Source organism: Oreochromis aureus, linkage group 5, assembly GCF_013358895.1.
Source record: "Oreochromis aureus strain Israel breed Guangdong linkage group 5, ZZ_aureus, whole genome shotgun sequence".
In the NCBI taxonomy this organism is placed as follows: domain Eukaryota; kingdom Metazoa; phylum Chordata; class Actinopteri; order Cichliformes; family Cichlidae; genus Oreochromis; species Oreochromis aureus.
Window position 1 is genome coordinate 42,461,345 of NC_052946.1, and position 19,538 is coordinate 42,480,882.

The following is a 19,538-nucleotide window of genomic DNA, read 5'->3' on the forward strand; positions in this document are numbered from 1 at the left end:
AGGAAAAGTTAATGAGAGGAATCCATATTTCAGAGAAAGGGAACCGGTTCTTCGCTGCTCTGACGGCCCCTAACATCTGCTTGATTGCTGTTTCTTTTGCACCTTGATTCTTGTTGTTCAACCCGAACGCCAAGACCACCTTCTCTACATTTGAATGAATGGTGGCTTTTCTAACCAGTGCTTGAGCATGTCGGAAGTTGGCCCCGGGAAAGCTGTCTACCTGCAGGTCCGGCAACACATGTGCGGGAAACCTTATGAGATTGGAGTCCCCAGGAAGACCCACTTTTTCCGAATGCTCAGCCCCAATCAATCATCTTTCTCTCTGTGTGAATATGCCGTTTGACAGAATAGTATTGCTTTGGGGTTGAGGTCAGGTTCTGCTGCTCAGACGAACTATCCATGCCCAGGCTCCTCCCTGCATCATCCTGTGCATTATCGGGAGACCCTGGATCCTCCCTTGACCTCTGTGAGGTAGGTACTAAGACGGGTGTTCTGTCCTGTCTAACCTCCTCTTCTCTCTCTTCCAGCAGGGAATCACGTGGACTTTCCCCTACGACCAGAGCTTGCTGTGAACCCTGACCACCCTCGTGGGAAGAATCAAGCTCCTCCAACTCCAACAGAAAATTGGACTCAGGAATCACACAACCCTGTCTTGCACCCCTGGTACGAGGCGGTCTCTGCTGCAAAGGAGAAGCCGGCCGGGCTTCCTCCTGTACCTGAGCTTCCTGCTGGATTGCCTGACTCGGAGCTGGTGTCCAGTAGGATCTCTCTTCTGTCATTGTCCCCATCTCCTGCCGCAATTCCATGAGGCCTGAGGACTTGGACCGAAACCCGCTGCTTCAGGGGTTGAGGGTCTGTCTGTTGAGCCATCTCAACTGTCCTTGGAGGAGGCCGTGCTTCCTCATGCACCAAACCCCTCTCCACGTCCTCTGTTGCCTCCCTGCCAGCCGGCTGAGGCACCCTTTCCGTAGCTGTGGCCGCGCATGCCGTCACCAGGGCCTCTCGTGGTCCAGCACTTCTTGTGTGATGTGGGGTAGGTCTCTCACGAGCTCTCCTCACGGCCATCTGGAAACATTCTTTCCAGTCCAGACTCATCTCCTCGGCCAACTCTCCCTCATCACATCAATCTGCTTGGAGTAGTGCTCCTCCAAAATCATGAGGGTAGTGTACCCCCAATTCTTAGCATTGCCCAGGATCAAGTCCAGCGTTTCAGGTGTTGGCAAGGCTGGCTTGATCATGGAGGCCAAGTTCTCCACCATACGGACAATCATCCGTGGTTCCTCTCTCCCGTCCTTGGGAGTCACATTCTGAAGGTGATGCACCAATCTGATCACCGTGTGCAGCTTATGAACCAATTGCAGCTTGTCCTGGTCCATTGGTTCCTGTTGCTGCTGCCATCTTGGCTGCGGTCTCCACTGGCGATCCCAGTTTAATCTGGGTCTCCGGTAGTAGGAAGCAGTCACTCTCGGTTCATCTTGAGGTCGCCCCTCGGCGAACCACATCAGCATAGGATCGGGCTGGAGGACCAGAGCCACGGAATCGAGAACCCGAGGGAGGCACAGGCCGATTAGGGATTGAAAACTGACTCCTCCCCTCTTTCGAAGGCAGGAGGACGTGCACGGTCCATCCCCAGGTGACCGCTGCTGCTGGAAGTTGGACCGCCCAGGGCGCCGCTGGCGCCCCCACGACGGACCACCGTCCACCCATCCTCATCATCAAAAAAGCCATCGAGCCCGATGGACTTTTTTAGTGTGTTGTTTTTTTGTTTTGTTTATTTATATAGTGTGTTGAGTTTTGTTGTTGTGGTGTCGCCTTTGTTATATATTAATAATGTCGCCTTTGTTATATAAGTAATCAAAAATAAAAGTTGTAATAAATAAAATAAAATAAAATGAAATAAAAGTTTTGTTGTTTTTATTCTTTATTAGTTTTGTAGTTATGAATTGAAAATGAAATTGAAGTAAATGAAATTAAATGAAATCAAATTTTAATTTGTGCCGCCGCGACGTTTCGGCCCTGAAAAGGGCCTTCTTCAGGCTGTGGCACAAAAAATCAGCAAAACAAACTTCTGTGTGTTTGTCTAGTCTCTGATGTTGCTCCTTCTGTGTCTCAAGGCGAAATGCCCTCTCTGTGTGTGTCAGCTCCTTTTATACCCTCTGTTCCAGTTAGATTTTTCGTTCGTCTTTTTTATCCGAATTTCCTTCCTATGTAAATAGCCCTTTCCCATCGATTGTAAAAATTGCTTTCTTCATGAATTATAATATTTCACACTATGTACTAAATTACTGTAGGCCCAAATCATTTTTATATGTAATATTTAAAGTCCAATTTAATATGAAATTTTAATATTAATTTTAATCCCAATGTTTATGTTAAATGTTATTACACCTTAAATTTTAACTTGTAAATTTTTAAACCCCCAAATCATGTATGCCCCTTGTGTTTATACTACCAACATAAAATTTTTAATCCCATAATACCCTAAATTATTAAAATTAAGCTATGAATTCAATTAATACCCCATGAATTGTATGATGTTCTCCCCAATGTTATCAACCTTATTAAGTATTCAAATTGATGACCCCTTGTAAATATTGGACCCTCCTCTCCCTATCCTCCCAAAAAGGGTTAGGATGGGGGGTGGCTAAAATGGGGTAGGGGGAGAAGGTTAGGGTTAGGGCTGGGGGTGGGGTGTGGTTAGGGTTAGGGCCAGATGTAAGGGTGGGGTTGTGGTTAGGGCCAGTCGTCAGGGTAGGGCTGTCATAAAGATATATGGTTGGGGCTCAGATCGGGATGGGGTTCCACGCAAGGTGGAATGGTTAAGGTTAGGGCCTAAGTTCAGGTCAGGGGTCGGCAAGACAGGAAGTCCCGCCCGATCACGCCAAACCCGCCATCCCAATCCACTAATCATCGTCCCCCATCAATCTAGTCCGTCAATATCCAATTCACCGAAATCTAATGTTTAACCCATCTGGTTCTTTAGTATCCAACCAATAAATCCATCTCCTCTCAACCTTCTTTCTCTCCCAATCCGTCCATAGGGCATTCCTTTCCAAACCAGCAACTCTCAGAGACTTATAGCTATGATTAATAAAGTGTTCCACTAATGGAGTTTGCCTTTCTTTACGATTTTTAATATTATAACGATGTTGTGTCATCCTCAATGAAATCGAATTCTTAGTCTCTCCTACATATTGCATACCACATTTCACACAAAAGATCAAATATACGCAATTTGTGGATTGTGGTGTGAATTTCTGCCGTACAGGAAAAATTGTCTTCTTGACCCTGTTTTTGACAAAGGTCAAGGAACAGAAAGTGCCTAACAACACTGTTGGCTTCAAAATTGCTGACTTGTCAGCCTTGCTCTGACCAAGTAGTCTTTTAAGTTTTTATTTCGCCTGTACGCGGAAATCACTGTCCTGTTTGGCAAAACTCCTGTGTTTATCATTAGAGAATCAAAATTTTCTTTCAACTTCTTATGCATTTGAACATTAAATAACGAATATGTGGTTATGAGGGGATACGATCCTTCCAGTGCCTCTTTCTGGTCCAAAAGGATCTCAAGCACTGTCTTAAAATTGACGAGAGTATCCTCTCTTTCTCAAAGCGACAAACAATTCCTTGACTGCTTCCTTGAAGTCTTCCGTCTCGTGCAAATCCTATGAAATCGAAGTAGTTGAGCCTTTACGATACCTCTATACGTATGACGAGGGTGGAAACTAGTTTTGTACAGTAGTGCATGTGTATCAGTCTTTTAAAGAATACTTTTATATCTAATTTATTATGCACTTCAAAATTTGGTCCTTTATACACCGTAGTGTCCAAAAATCAATTTTTTATCATCCAATTCATATTTACATTGTATCGACCAATCATGTGCATTCAAAGTCCTAATGAATTCCTCAAAATCAGGTTTCGAATACGTCCACACGCCCCATATGTCGTCGAGGTACCGTAAATAATGGAGAGGCTTCCTCGGGCACTTCTCCAAGGCCTCTGCCTCCCACTTAGCCATAAAAATATTGGCATAAGCGGCGCGAACCGTTTCCCCATTGCCGTCCCTTTAATCTGCAGATAAAAGTCTCCATCAAACTCAAAGTCATTACGTCTAAGATTGATCTCCAAAAGTTCTAAGATCTCTTTATCCGGTCTCTTGGCATCAGGATACTTCTGAAATATCTCTCTTACCGCCTGCAATCCCGCTGCAATGTCTATGTTAGTGTATAGACTATCAATATCAATACTAAAAAGAAAAGAGTCAGCTGGGATTGTCAGGGATTTAACCAAATCAATGAAATAATAACTATCCTTAACATAGGACGGATGCCTAATAGAAAGCGGATTCAAATAAAAATCAATAAACTCAGCTGTCTGGTAGGTCTCGCTACGCAATCGGAGACAATGGGTCTGCCTGGCGGGATTTCATGGGGAACTGTCCACTTTTCAGGTTCTTTGTGGATTTTAGGCAGAATGTAGAACCTTCTGGGCCGTGGTTGCCCCTCTCCTTTCAAATATGAACTCTGTTTTTATTTATCACCCTTTTATTGTAAAGGTCATCTAAAATCCTACTCACCATAGGAATAGTCTGTAAATAAATTGGCTCTTTTAACTTTTTATAATAAATACTATCCGACAACTGTCTTTTAACCTCTGTCACATACTGCTCCCTAGACAATATAACCACGCGCTCCCTTTATCAGCTGGCTTGATGACAATAGTCTTGTTGCCCATCAACTCTCTCAAGGCTTTCACCTCTGCCACTGATAAGTTCGGAGCTTTCTTAACAACTTTAAACCCGGAATCTAACATGTTTTTATCCTTATCAACTAATAAACCAATCTCAGGTGGCAACTTGTCTAGTGGCGGTTCCCAAGTAGATGTACCCACAAATGGTGGAATCGCTCTGTTCTGTGAGCCTTTGAAGTAGGCCGCCAATTTGATACGCCTATGGTAATTCTGAACATCCAATTGAAGTGTTGTCTTTTGATTTTGTGAAGTCCAATCATTGGCACGAAAGACAGGCCTCTGTTCAACAAAGCAAATTGTGCCCTCGTAAGGGTGAAGTTTTTGGCCAGATTGACCACATTTTGTGACACAAGGGGCTGGAGCCCCTTCTGCCCCCCCTGGGCCAGGCTTAAGGGGACCTCAAGTTTAAAAACGAGACCCAGTGTCTAAACATGGCTCTCGCTGTAGTCCTGGTCCAATGGATGTCATCCCTCTCTGTCCTGAAATCGTTCTCCGACAACTTGGGGATGAAAGGCAAATTCCTAGAAATGTAGGCGTTCATGGTCGTGAGTGTCTGGATTTCCTCCCTGCTCAGGCCTGAGGAAAAGTTAATGAGAGGAATCCATATTTCAGAGAAAGGGAACCGGTTCTTCGCTGCTCTGACGGCCCCTAACATCTGCTTGATTGCTGTTTCTTTTGCACCTTGATTCTTGTTGTTCAACCCGAACGCCAAGACCACCTTCTCTACATTTGAATGAATGGTGGCTTTTCTAACCAGTGCTTGAGCATGTCGGAAGTTGGCCCGGAAAGCTGTCTACCTGCAGGTCCGGCAACACATGTGCGGGAAACCTTGCGAGATTGGAGTCCCCAGGAAGACCCACTTTTTCCGAATGCTCAGCCCCAATCAATCATCTTTCTCTCTGTGTGAATATGCCGTTTGACAGAATAGTATTGCTTTGGGGTTGAGGTCAGGTTCTGCTGCTCAGACGAACTATCCATGCCCAGGCTCCTCCCTGCATCATCCTGTGCATTATCGGGAGACCCTGGATCCTCCCTTGACCTCTGTGAGGTAGGTACTAAGACGGGTGTTCTGTCCTGTCTAACCTCCTCTTCTCTCTCTTCCAGCAGGGAATCACGTGGACTTTCCCCACGACCAGAGCTTGCTGTGAACCCTGACCACCCTCGTGGGAAGAATCAAGCTCCTCCAACTCCAACAGAAAATTGGACTCAGGAATCACACAACCCTGTCTTGCACCCCTGGTACGAGGCGGTCTCTGCTGCAAAGGAGAAGCCGGCCGGGCTTCCTCCTGTACCTGAGCTTCCTGCTGGATTGCCTGACTCGGAGCTGGTGTCCAGTAGGATCTCTCTTCTGTCATTGTCCCCCATCTCCTGCCGCAATTCCATGAGGCCTGAGGACTTGGACCGAAACCCGCTGCTTCAGGGGTTGAGGGTCTGTCTGTTGAGCCATCTCAACTGTCCTTGGAGGAGGCCGTGCTTCCTCATGCACCAAACCCCTCTCCACGCCCCTCTGTTGCCTCCCTGCCAGCCGGCTGAGGCACCCTTTCCGTAGCTGTGGCCGCGCATGCCGTCACCAGGGCCTCTGCGTGGTCCAGCACTTCTTGTGTGATGTGGGGTAGGTCTCTCACGAGCTCTCCTCACGGCCATCTGGAAACATTCTTTCCAGTCCAGACTCATCTCCTCGGCCAACTCTCCCTCATCACATCAATCTGCTTGGAGTAGTGCTCCTCCAAAATCATGAGGGTAGTGTACCCCAATTCTTAGCATTGCCCAGGATCAAGTCCAGCGTTTCAGGTGTTGGCAAGGCTGGCTTGATCATGGAGGCCAAGTTCTCCACCATACGGACAATCATCCGTGGTTCCTCTCTCCCGTCCTTGGGAGTCACATTCTGAAGGTGATGCACCAATCTGATCACCGTGTGCAGCTTGCGAACCAATTGCAGCTTGTCCTGGTCCATTGGTTCCTGTTGCTGCTGCCATCTTGGCTGCGGTCTCCACTGGCGATCCCAGTTTAATCTGGGTCTCCGGTAGTAGGAAGCAGTCACTCTCGGTTCATCTTGAGGTCGCCCTCGGCGAACCACATCAGCATAGGATCGGGCTGGAGGACCAGAGCCACGGAATCGAGAACCCGAGGGAGGCACAGGCCGATTAGGGATTGAAAACTGACTCCTCCCCTCTTTCGAAGGCAGGAGGACGTGCACGGTCCATCCCCAGGTGACCGCTGCTGCTGGAAGTTGGACCGCCCAGGACGCCGCTGGCGCCCCCACGACGGACCACCGTCCACCCATCCTCATCATCAAAAAAGCCATCGAGCCCGATGGACTTTTTTTAGTGTGTTGTTGTTTTGTTTTTGTTTATTTATATAGTGTGTTGAGTTTTGTTGTTGTGGTGTCGCCTTTGTTATATATTAATAATGTCGCCTTTGTTATATAAGTAATCAAAAATAAAAGTTGTAATAAATAAAATAAAATAAAATGAAATAAAAGTTTTGTTGTTTTTATTCTTTATTAGTTTTGTAGTTATGAATTGAAAATGAAATTGAAGTAAATGAAATTAAATGAAATCAAATTTTAATTTGTGCCGCCGCGACGTTTCGGCCCTGAAAAGGGCCTTCTTCAGGCTGTGGCACAAAAAATCAGCAAAACAAACTTCTGTGTGTTTGTCTAGTCTCTGATGTTGCTCCTTCTGTGTCTCAAGGCGAAATGCCCTCTCTGTGTGTGTCAGCTCCTTTTATACCCTCTGTTCCAGTTAGATTTTTCGTTCGTCTTTTTTATCCAATTTCCTTCCTATGTAAATAGCCCTTTCCCATCGATTGTAAAAATTGCTTTCTTCATGAATTATAATATTTCACACTATGTACTAAATTACTGTAGGCCCAAATCATTTTTATATGTAATATTTAAAGTCCAATTTAATATGAAATTTTTAATATTAATTTTAATCCCAATGTTTATGTTAAATGTTATTACACCTTAAATTTTAACTTGTAAATTTTAAACCCCAAATCATGTATGCCCTTTGTGTTTATACTACCAACATAAAATTTTTAATCCCATAATACCCTAAATTATTAAAATTAAGCTATGAATTCAATTAATACCCCCATGAATTGTATGATGTTCTCCCCAATGTTATCAACCTTATTAAGTATTCAAATTGATGACCCCTTGTAAATATTGGACCCCTCCCTCTCCCTATCCTCCCAAAAAGGGTTAGGATGGGGGGGTGGGCTAAAATGGGGTAGGGGGGAGAAGGTTAGGGTTAGGGCTGGGGTGGGGTGTGGTTAGGGTTAGGGCCAGATGTAAGGGTGGGGTTGTGGTTAGGGCCAGTCGTCAGGGTAGGGCTGTCATAAAGATATATGGTTGGGCTCAGATCGGGATGGGGTTCCACGCAAGGTGGAATGGTTAAGGTTAGGGCCTAAGTTCAGGTCAGGGGTCGGCAAGACAGGAAGTCCCGCCCGATCACGCCAAACCCGCCATCCCAATCCACTAATCATCGCCCCCATCAATCTAGTCCGTCAATATCCAATTCACCGAAATCTAATGTTTAACCCATCTGGTTCTTTAGTATCCAACCAATAAATCCATCTCCTCTCAACCTTCTTTCTCTCCCAATCCGTCCATAGGGCATTCCTTTCCAAACCAGCAACTCTCAGAGACTTATAGCTATGATTAATAAAGTGTTCCACTAATGGAGTTTGCCTTTCTTTACGATTTTTAATATTATAACGATGTTGTGTCATCCTCAATGAAATCGAATTCTTAGTCTCTCCTACATATTGCATACCACATTTCACACAAAAGATCAAATATACATAATTTGTGGATTGTATGTGAATTTCTGCCGTACAGGAAAATTGTCTTCTTGACCCTGTTTTTGACAAAGGTCAAGGAACAGAAAGTGCCTAACAACACTGTTGGCTTCAAAAATTGCTGACTTGTCAGCCTTGCTCTGACCAAGTAGTCTTTTAAGTTTTTTTATTTCGCCTGTACGCTGAAATCACTGTCCTGTTTGGCAAAACTCCTGTGTTTATCATTAGAGAATCAAAATTTTCTTTCAACTTCTTATGCATTTGAACATTAAATAACGAATATGTGGTTATGAGGGGATACGATCCTTCCAGTGCCTCTTTCTGGTCCAAAAAGGATCTCAAGCACTGTCTTAAAAATTGACGAGAGTATCCTCTCTTTCTCAAAGCGACAAACAATTCCTTGACTGCTTCCTTGAAGTCTTCCCGTCTCGTGCAAATCCTATGAAATCAAGTAGTTGAGCCTTTACGATACCTCTATACGTATGACGAGGGTGGAAACTAGTTTTGTACAGTAGTGCATGTGTATCAGTCTTTTAAAGAATACTTTTATATCTAATTTATTATGCACTTCAAAATTTGGTCCTTTATACACCGTAGTGTCCAAAAATCAATTTTTTATCATCCAATTCATATTTACATTGTATCGACCAATCATGTGCATTCAAAGTCCTAATGAATTCCTCAAAATCAGGTTTCGAATACGTCCACACGCCCCATATGTCGTCGAGGTACCGTAAATAATGGAGAGGCTTCCTCGGGCACTTCTCCAAGGCCTCTGCCTCCCACTTAGCCATAAAAATATTGGCATAAGCGGCGCGAACCGTTTCCCCATTGCCGTCCCTTTAATCTGCAGATAAAAGTCTCCATCAAACTCAAAGTCATTACGTCTAAGATTGATCTCCAAAAGTTCTAAGATCTCTTTATCCGGTCTCTTGGCATCAGGATACTTCTGAAATATCTCTCTTACCGCCTGCAATCCCGCTGCAATGTCTATGTTAGTGTATAGACTATCAATATCAATACTAAAAAGAAAAGAGTCAGCTGGGATTGTCAGGGATTAACCAAATCAATGAAATAATAACTATCCTTAACATAGGACGGATGCCTAATAGAAAGCGGATTCAAATAAAAATCAATAAACTCAGCTGTCTGGTAGGTCTCGCTACCGCAATCGGAGACAATGGGTCTGCCTGGCGGGATTTCATGGGGAACTGTCCACTTTTCAGGTTCTTTGTGGATTTTAGGCAGAATGTAGAACCTTCTGGGCCGTGGTTGCCCCTCTCCTTTCAAATATGAACTCTGTTTTTATTTATCACCCTTTTATTGTAAAGGTCATCTAAAATCCTACTCACCATAGGAATAGTCTGTAAATAAATTGGCTCTTTTAACTTTTTATAATAAATACTATCCGACAACTGTCTTTTAACCTCTGTCACATACTGCTCCCTAGACAATATAACCACCGCGCGCCCTTTATCAGCTGGCTTGATGACAATAGTCTTGTTGCCCATCAACTCTCTCAAGGCTTTCACCTCTGCCACTGATAAGTTCGGAGCTTTCTTAACAACTTTAAACCCGGAATCTAACATGTTTTTATCCTTATCAACTAATAAACCAATCTCAGGTGGCAACTTGTCTAGTGGCGGTTCCCAAGTAGATGTACCCACAAATGGTGGAATCGCTCTGTTCTGTGAGCCTTTGAAGTAGGCCGCCAATTTGATACGCCTATGGTAATTCTGAACATCCAATTGAAGTGTTGTCTTTTGATTTTGTGAAGTCCAATCATTGGCACGAAAGACAGGCCTCTGTTCAACAAAGCAAATTGTGCCCTCGTAAGGGTGAAGTTTTTGGCCAGATTGACCACATTTTGTGACACAAGGGGCTGGAGCCCTTCTGCCCCCCTGGGCCAGGCTTAAGGGGACCTCAAGTTTAAAAACGAGACCCAGTGTCTAAACATGGCTCTCGCTGTAGTCCTGGTCCAATGGATGTCATCCCTCTCTGTCCTGAAATCGTTCTCCGACAACTTGGGGATGAAAGGCAAATTCCTAGAAATGTAGCGTTCATGGTCGTGAGTGTCTGGATTTCCTCCTGCTCAGGCCTGAGGAAAAGTTAATGAGAGGAATCCATATTTCAGAGAAAGGGAACCGGTTCTTCGCTGCTCTGACGGCCCCTAACATCTGCTTGATTGCTGTTTCTTTTGCACCTTGATTCTTGTTGTTCAACCCGAACGCCAAGACCACCTTCTCTACATTTGAATGAATGGTGGCTTTTCTAACCAGTGCTTGAGCATGTCGGAAGTTGGCCCCGGGAAAGCTGTCTACCTGCAGGTCCGGCAACACATGTGCGGGAAACCTTGCGAGATTGGAGTCCCCCAGGAAGACCCACTTTTTCCGAATGCTCAGCCCCAATCAATCATCTTTTTCTCTGTGTGAATATGCCGTTTGACAGAATAGTATTGCTTTGGGGTTGAGGTCAGGTTCTGCTGCTCAGACGAACTATCCATGCCCAGGCTCCTCCCTGCATCATCCTGTGCATTATCGGGAGACCCTGGATCCTCCCTTGACCTCTGTGAGGTAGGTACTAAGACGGGTGTTCTGTCCTGTCTAACCTCCCTCTCTCTCTTCCAGCAGGGAATCACGTGGACTTTCCCCACGACCAGAGCTTGCTGTGAACCCTGACCACCCTCGTGGGAAGAATCAAGCTCCTCCAACTCCAACAGAAAATTGGACTCAGGAATCACACAACCCTGTCTTGCACCCCTGGTACGAGGCGGTCTCTGCTGCAAAGGAGAAGCCGGCCGGGCTTCCTCCTGTACCTGAGCTTCCTGCTGGATTGCCTGACTCGGAGCTGGTGTCCAGTAGGATCTCTCTTCTGTCATTGTCCCCATCTCCTGCCGCAATTCCGCAGGCCTGAGGACTTGGACCGAAACCCGCTGCTTCAGGGGTTGAGGGTCTGTCTGTTGAGCCATCTCAACTGTCCTTGGAGGAGGCCGTGCTTCCTCATGCACCAAACCCTCTCCACGTCCTCTGTTGCCTCCCTGCCAGCCGGCTGAGGCACCTTTCCGTAGCTGTGGCCGCGCATGCCGTCACCAGGGCCTCTGCGTGGTCCAGCACTTCTTGTGTGATGTGGGGTAGGTCTCACGAGCTCTCCTCACGGCCATCTGGAAACATTCTTTCCAGTCCAGACTCATCTCCTCGGCCAACTCTCCCTCATCACATCAATCTGCTTGGAGTAGTGCTCCTCCAAAATCATGAGGGTAGTGTACCCCAATTCTTAGCATTGCCCAGGATCAAGTCCAGCGTTTCAGGTGTTGGCAAGGCTGGCTTGATCATGGAGGCCAAGTTCTCCACCATACGGACAATCATCCGTGGTTCCTCTCTCCCGTCCTTGGGAGTCACATTCTGAAGGTGATGCACCAATCTGATCACCGTGTGCAGCTTGCGAACCAATTGCAGCTTGTCCTGGTCCATTGGTTCCTGTTGCTGCTGCCATCTTGGCTGCGGTCTCCACTGGCGATCCCAGTTTAATCTGGGTCTCCGGTAGTAGGAAGCAGTCACTCTCGGTTCATCTTGAGGTCGTCCTCGGCGAACCACATCAGCATAGGATCGGGCTGGAGGACCAGAGCCACGGAATCGAGAACCCGAGGGAGGCACAGGCCGATTAGGGATTGAAAACTGACTCCTCCCCTCTTTCGAAGGCAGGAGGACGTGCACGGTCCATCCCCAGGTGACCGCTGCTGCTGGAAGTTGGACCGCCCAGGACGCCGCTGGCGCCTCCCACGACGGACCACCGTCCACCCATCCTCTCATCAAAAAAAGCCATCGAGCCCGATGGACTTTTTTTTAGTGTGTTGTTGTTTTGTTTTTGTTTATTTATATAGTGTGTTGAGTTTTGTTGTTGTGGTGTCGCCTTTGTTATATATTAATAATGTCGCCTTTGTTATATAAGTAATCAAAAATAAAAGTTGTAATAAATAAAATAAAATAAAATGAAATAAAAGTTTTGTTGTTTTTATTCTTTATTAGTTTTGTAGTTATGAATTGAAAATGAAATTGAAGTAAATGAAATTAAATGAAATCAAATTTTAATTTGTGTCGCACATGACGTTTCGGCCCTGAAAAGGGCCTTCTTCAGGCTGTGGCACAAAAATCAGCAAAACAAACTTCTGTGTGTTTGTCTAGTCTCTGATGTTGCTCCTTCTGTGTCTCAAGGCGAAATGCCCTCTCTGTGTGTGTCAGCTCCTTTTATACCCTCTGTTCCAGTTAGATTTTTCGTTCGTCTTTTTATCCGAATTTCCTTCCTATGTAAATAGCCCTTTCCCATCGATTGTAAAATTGCTTTCTTCATGAATTATAATATTTCACACTATGTACTAAATTACTGTAGGCCCAAATCATTTTTATATGTAATATTTAAAGTCCAATTTAATATGAAATTTTTAATATTAATTTTAATCCCAATGTTTATGTTAAATGTTATTACACCTTAAATTTTAACTTGTAAATTTTAAAACCCCAAATCATGTATGCCCCTTGTGTTTATACTACCAACATAAAATTTTTAATCCCATAATACCCTAAATTATTAAAATTAAGCTATGAATTCAATTAATACCCCCATGAATTGTATGATGTTCTCCCCAATGTTATCAACCTTATTAAGTATTCAAATTGATGACCCCTTGTAAATATTGGACCCCTCCCTCTCCCTATCCTCCCAAAAAGGGTTAGGATGGGGGGGTGGGCTAAAATGGGGTAGGGGGGAGAAGGTTAGGGTTAGGGCTGGGGTGGGGTGTGGTTAGGGTTAGGGCCAGATGTAAGGGTGGGGTTGTGGTTAGGGCCAGTCGTCAGGGTAGGGCTGTCATAAAGATATATGGTTGGGGCTCAGATCGGGATGGGGTTCCACGCAAGGTGGAATGGTTAAGGTTAGGGCCTAAGTTCAGGTCAGGGGTCGGCAAGACAGGAAGTCCCGCCCGATCACGCCAAACCCGCCATCCCAATCCACTAATCATCGCCCCCATCAATCTAGTCCGTCAATATCCAATTCACCGAAATCTAATGTTTAACCCATCTGGTTCTTTAGTATCCAACCAATAAATCCATCTCCTCTCAACCTTCTTTCTCTCCCAATCCGTCCATAGGGCATTCCTTTCCAAACCAGCAACTCTCAGAGACTTATAGCTATGATTAATAAAGTGTTCCACTAATGGAGTTTGCCTTTCTTTACGATTTTTAATATTATAACGATGTTGTGTCATCCTCAATGAAATCGAATTCTTAGTCTCTCCTACATATTGCATACCACATTTCACACAAAAGATCAAATATACGCAATTTGTGGATTGTGGCGTGAATTTCTGCCGTACAGGAAAAATTGTCTTCTTGACCCTGTTTTTGACAAAGGTCAAGGAACAGAAAGTGCCTAACAACACTGTTGGCTTCAAAAATTGCTGACTTGTCAGCCTTGCTCTGACCAAGTAGTCTTTTAAGTTTTTATTTCGCCTGTACGCGGAAATCACTGTCCTGTTTGGCAAAACTCCTGTGTTTATCATTAGAGAATCAAAATTTTCTTTCAACTTCTTATGCATTTGAACATTAAATAACGAATATGTGGTTATGAGGGGGATACGATCCCCTTCCAGTGCCTCTTTCTGGTCCAAAAAGGATCTCAAGCACTGTCTTAAAAATTGACGAGAGTATCCTCTCTTTCTCAAAGCGACAAACAATTCCTTGACTGCTTCCTTGAAGTCTTCCCGTCTCGTGCAAATCCTATGAAATCGAAGTAGTTGAGCCTTTACGATACCTCTATACGTATGACGAGGGTGGAAACTAGTTTTGTACAGTAGTGCATGTGTATCAGTCTTTTTAAAGAATACTTTTATATCTAATTTATTATGCACTTCAAAATTTGGTCCTTTATACACCGTAGTGTCCAAAAAATCAATTTTTTTATCATCCAATTCATATTTACATTGTATCGACCAATCATGTGCATTCAAAGTCCTAATGAATTCCTCAAAATCAGGTTTCGAATACGTCCACACGCCCCATATGTCGTCGAGGGGGTACCGTAAATAATGGAGAGGCTTCCTCGGGCACTTCTCCAAGGCCTCTGCCTCCCACTTAGCCATAAAAATATTGGCATAAGCGGCGCGAACCGTTTCCCCATTGCCGTCCCTTTAATCTGCAGATAAAAGTCTCCATCAAACTCAAAGTCATTACGTCTAAGATTGATCTCCAAAAGTTCTAAGATCTCTTTATCCGGTCTCTTGGCATCAGGATACTTCTGAAATATCTCTCTTACCGCCTGCAATCCCGCTGCAATGTCTATGTTAGTGTATAGACTATCAATATCAATACTAAAAAGAAAAGAGTCAGCTGGGATTGTCAGGGATTTAACCAAATCAATGAAATAATAACTATCCTTAACATAGGACGGATGCCTAATAGAAAGCGGATTCAAATAAAAATCAATAAACTCAGCTGTCTGGTAGGTCTCGCTACCGCAATCGGAGACAATGGGTCTGCCTGGCGGGATTTCATGGGGAACTGTCCACTTTTCAGGTTCTTTGTGGATTTTAGGCAGAATGTAGAACCTTCTGGGCCGTGGTTGCCCCTCTCCTTTCAAATATGAACTCTGTTTTTATTTATCACCCTTTTATTGTAAAGGTCATCTAAAATCCTACTCACCATAGGAATAGTCTGTAAATAAATTGGCTCTTTTAACTTTTTATAATAAATACTATCCGACAACTGTCTTTTAACCTCTGTCACATACTGCTCCCTAGACAATATAACCACCGCGCCCCTTTATCAGCTGGCTTGATGACAATAGTCTTGTTGCCCATCAACTCTCTCAAGGCTTTCACCTCTGCCACTGATAAGTTCGGAGCTTTCTTAACAACTTTAAACCCGAATCTAACATGTTTTTATCCTTATCAACTAATAAACCAATCTCAGGTGGCAACTTGTCTAGTGGCGGTTCCCAAGTAGATGTACCCACAAATGGTGGAATCGCTCTGTTCTGTGAGCCTTTGAAGTAGGCCGCCAATTTGATACGCCTATGGTAATTCTGAACATCCAATTGAAGTGTTGTCTTTTGATTTTTGTGAAGTCCAATCATTGGCACGAAAGACAGGCCTCTGTTCAACAAAGCAAATTGTGCCCTCGTAAGGGTGAAGTTTTTGGCCAGATTGACCACATTTTGTGACACAAGGGGCTGGAGCCCTTCTGCCCCCTGGGCCAGGCTTAAGGGGACCTCAAGTTTAAAAACGAGACCCAGTGTCTAAACATGGCTCTCGCTGTAGTCCTGGTCCAATGGATGTCATCCTCTCTGTCCTGAAATCGTTCTCCGACAACTTGGGGATGAAAGGCAAATTCCTAGAAATGTAGGCGTTCATGGTCGTGAGTGTCTGGATTTCCTCCTGCTCAGGCCTGAGGAAAAGTTAATGAGAGGAATCCATATTTCAGAGAAAGGGAACCGGTTCTTCGCTGCTCTGACGGCCCCTAACATCTGCTTGATTGCTGTTTCTTTTGCACCTTGATTCTTGTTGTTCAACCCGAACGCCAAGACCACCTTCTCTACATTTGAATGAATGGTGGCTTTTCTAACCAGTGCTTGAGCATGTCGGAAGTTGGCCCCGGAAAGCTGTCTACCTGCAGGTCCGGCAACACATGTGCGGGAAACCTTATGAGATTGGAGTCCCCCAGGAAGACCCACTTTTTCCGAATGCTCAGCCCCCAATCAATCATCTTTCTCTCTGTGTGAATATGCCGTTTGACAGAATAGTATTGCTTTGGGGTTGAGGTCAGGTTCTGCTGCTCAGACGAACTATCCATGCCCAGGCTCCTCCCTGCATCATCCTGTGCATTATCGGGAGACCCTGGATCCTCCCTTGACCTCTGTGAGGTAGGTACTAAGACGGGTGTTCTGTCCTGTCTAACCTCCTCTCTCTCTCTCTTCCAGCAGGGAATCACGTGGACTTTCCCCTACGACCAGAGCTTGCTGTGAACCCTGACCACCCTCGTGGGAAGAATCAAGCTCCTCCAACTCCAACAGAAAATTGGACTCAGGAATCACACAACCCTGTCTTGCACCCCTGGTACGAGGCGGTCTCTGCTGCAAAGGAGAAGCCGGCCGGGCTTCCTCCTGTACCTGAGCTTCCTGCTGGATTGCCTGACTCGGAGCTGGTGTCCAGTAGATCTCTCTTCTGTCATTGTCCCCATCTCCTGCCGCAATTCCGCAGGCCTGAGGACTTGGACCGAAACCCGCTGCTTCAGGGGTTGAGGGTCTGTCTGTTGAGCCATCTCAACTGTCCTTGGAGGAGGCCGTGCTTCCTCATGCACCAAACCCCTCCACGCCCCTCTGTTGCCTCCCCTGCCAGCCGGCTGAGGCACCCTTTCCGTAGCTGTGGCCGCGCATGCCGTCACCAGGGCCTCTGCGTGGTCCAGCACTTCTTGTGTGATGTGGGGTAGGTCTCTCACGAGCTCCTCACGGCCATCTGGAAACATTCTTTCCAGTCCAGACTCATCTCCTCGGCCAACTCTCCCTCATCACATCAATCTGCTTGGAGTAGTGCTCCTCCAAAATCATGAGGGTAGTGTACCCCAATTCTTAGCATTGCCCAGGATCAAGTCCAGCGTTTCAGGTGTTGGCAAGGCTGGCTTGATCATGGAGGCCAAGTTCTCCACCATACGGACAATCATCCGTGGTTCCTCTCTCCCGTCCTTGGGAGTCACATTCTGAAGGTGATGCACCAATCTGATCACCGTGTGCAGCTTGTAACCAATTGCAGCTTGTCCTGGTCCATTGGTTCCTGTTGCTGCTGCCATCTTGGCTGCGGTCTCCACTGGCGATCCCAGTTTAATCTGGGTCTCCGGTAGTAGGAAGCAGTCACTCTCGGTTCATCTTGAGGTCGCCCTCGGCGAACCACATCAGCATAGGATCGGGCTGGAGGACCAGAGCCACGGAATCGAGAACCCGAGGGAGGCACAGGCCGATTAGGGATTGAAAACTGACTCCTCCCCTCTTTCGAAGGCAGGAGGACGTGCACGGTCCATCCCCAGGTGACCGCTGCTGCTGGAAGTTGGACCGCCCAGGGCGCCGCTGGCGCCTCCCACGACGGACCACCGTCCACCCATCCTCATCATCAAAAAAGCCATCGAGCCCGATGGACTTTTTTAGTGTGTTGTTGTTTTGTTTTTGTTTATTTATATAGTGTGTTGAGTTTTGTTGTTGTGGTGTCGCCTTTGTTATATATTAATAATGTCGCCTTTGTTATATAAGTAATCAAAAATAAAAGTTGTAATAAATAAAATAAAATAAAATGAAATAAAAGTTTTGTTGTTTTTATTCTTTATTAGTTTTGTAGTTATGAATTGAAAATGAAATTGAAGTAAATGAAATTAAATGAAATCAAATTTTAATTTGTGTGCCTTGTGACGTTTCGGCCCTGAAAAGGGCCTTCTTCAGGCTGTGGCACAAAAATCAGCAAAACAAACTTCTGTGTGTTTGTCTAGTCTCTGATGTTGCTCCTTCTGTGTCTCAAGGCGAAATGCCCTCTCTGTGTGTGTCAGCTCCTTTTATACCCTCTGTTCCAGTTAGATTTTTCGTTCGTCTTTTTTTATCCAATTTCCTTCCTATGTAAATAGCCCTTTCCCATCGATTGTAAAATTGCTTTCTTCATGAATTATAATATTTCACACTATGTACTAAATTACTGTAGGCCCAAATCATTTTTATATGTAATATTTAAAGTCCAATTTAATATGAAATTTTTAATATTAATTTTAATCCCAATGTTTATGTTAAATGTTATTACACCTTAAATTTTAACTTGTAAATTTTTAAACCCCCAAATCATGTATGCCCCTTGTGTTTATACTACCAACATAAAATTTTTAATCCCATAATACCCTAAATTATTAAAATTAAGCTATGAATTCAATTAATACCCCCATGAATTGTATGATGTTCTCCCCAATGTTATCAACCTTATTAAGTATTCAAATTGATGACCCTTGTAAATATTGGACCCTCCTCTCCCTATCCTCCCAAAAGGGTTAGGATGGGGGGGTTGGCTAAAATGGGGTTGGGGGGAGATGGTTCGGGTTCGGGCGGGGGGTGGGGGTGTGGTTAGGGTTAGGGCCAGATGTAAGGGTGGGGTTGTGGTTAGGGCCAGTCGTCAGGGTAGGGCTGTCATAAAGATATATGGTTGGGGCTCAGATCGGGGATGGGGTTCCACGCAAGGTGGAATGGTTAAGGTTAGGGCCTAAGTTCAGGTCAGGGGTCGGCAAGACAGGAAGTCCCGCCCGATCACGCCAAACCCGGCCATCCCAATCCACTAATCATCGTCCCCCCATCAATCTAGTCCGTCAATATCCAATTCACCGAAATCTAATGTTTAACCCATCTGGTTCTTTAGTATCCAACCAATAAATCCATCTCCTCTCAACCTTCTTTCTCTCCCAATCCGTCCATAGGGCATTCCTTTCCAAACCAGCAACTCTCAGAGACTTATAGCTATGATTAATAAAGTGTTCCACTAATGGAGTTTGCCTTTCTTTACGATTTTAATATTATAACGATGTTGTGTCATCCTCAATGAAATCGAATTCTTAGTCTCTCCTACATATTGCATACCACATTTCACACAAAAGATCAAATATACGCAATTTGTGGATTGTGGCGTGAATTTCTGCCGTACAGGAAAAATTGTCTTCTTGACCCTGTTTTTGACAAAGGTCAAGGAACAGAAAGTGCCTAACAACACTGTTGGCTTCAAAAATTGCTGACTTGTCAGCCTTGCTCTGACCAAGTAGTCTTTTAAGTTTTTATTTCGCCTGTACGCGGAAATCACTGTCCTGTTTGGCAAAACTCCTGTGTTTATCATTAGAGAATCAAAATTTTCTTTCAACTTCTTATGCATTTGAACATTAAATAACGAATATGTGGTTATGAGGGGATACGATCCCCTTCCAGTG